Raw genomic sequence first — 747 nt, 5'->3', positions numbered from 1 at the left:
AGGTCTAACAAAGTATTATGGAACTTTTCATACCACTGTTTAGGAGCTTGCTTCAAGCCATACAAAGACTTTTTGAGTCTACATACCTTTTCTTCTTAACCAAGTTCGGCACATCCAAGAGGTTGTTCCATGTAGATTTCTTCTTCCAAATCACCATTGAGAAATGTTGTTTTGACGTCCATCTGGTGGACTAACAACCTGTGCAATGAAGCTAAGGCAAACAGAATACGAATGGTTGAGATTTTTGTTACTGGTGAATAGGTATCAAAGTAATCTTCACCAAATCTCTGAGTGTATCCTTTAGCTACAAGCCTAGCTTTAAANAGACCCATCTGGTCTTAATTTCCTTTTGAAGATCCATTTGCAACCAACTGGTTTACATCCTTTTGGAAGATTTACCAACTCCCAAGTGAGATTTGACTTAATCGAGTCTAACTCACATTTGATGGCTTCTTTCCACAATGTGCAATCAACAGATCGCATAGCATCGTCAAAGGTTTTCGGCTCTTCTTCTAAGACCAATTGACAAACGAAATGATTGCATATTTCATTTATATCTTGCAGTTCAGTTATAAATGTTATAAAATCAGAGCCAAACCTTTTCTCAGTTCTAGGCCTTTTACTTCTTCTAGGTTCACAGGAATCATCTGAAACAATAGTCAAAGGAAGTTGTGCATGCCCACGTAATTGATAACTACTTGCAGACAAGTTGTGAGCATTTTTTAAAGGGAATATGTGTTCGAAGAA

The sequence above is a fragment of the Ipomoea triloba genome, chromosome 16 (genome assembly GCF_003576645.1).
Source record: "Ipomoea triloba cultivar NCNSP0323 chromosome 16, ASM357664v1".
Taxonomy (NCBI): domain Eukaryota; kingdom Viridiplantae; phylum Streptophyta; class Magnoliopsida; order Solanales; family Convolvulaceae; genus Ipomoea; species Ipomoea triloba.
The sequence above is the reverse complement of the archived record's forward strand: the minus strand, read 5'-3'. Positions refer to the sequence as shown.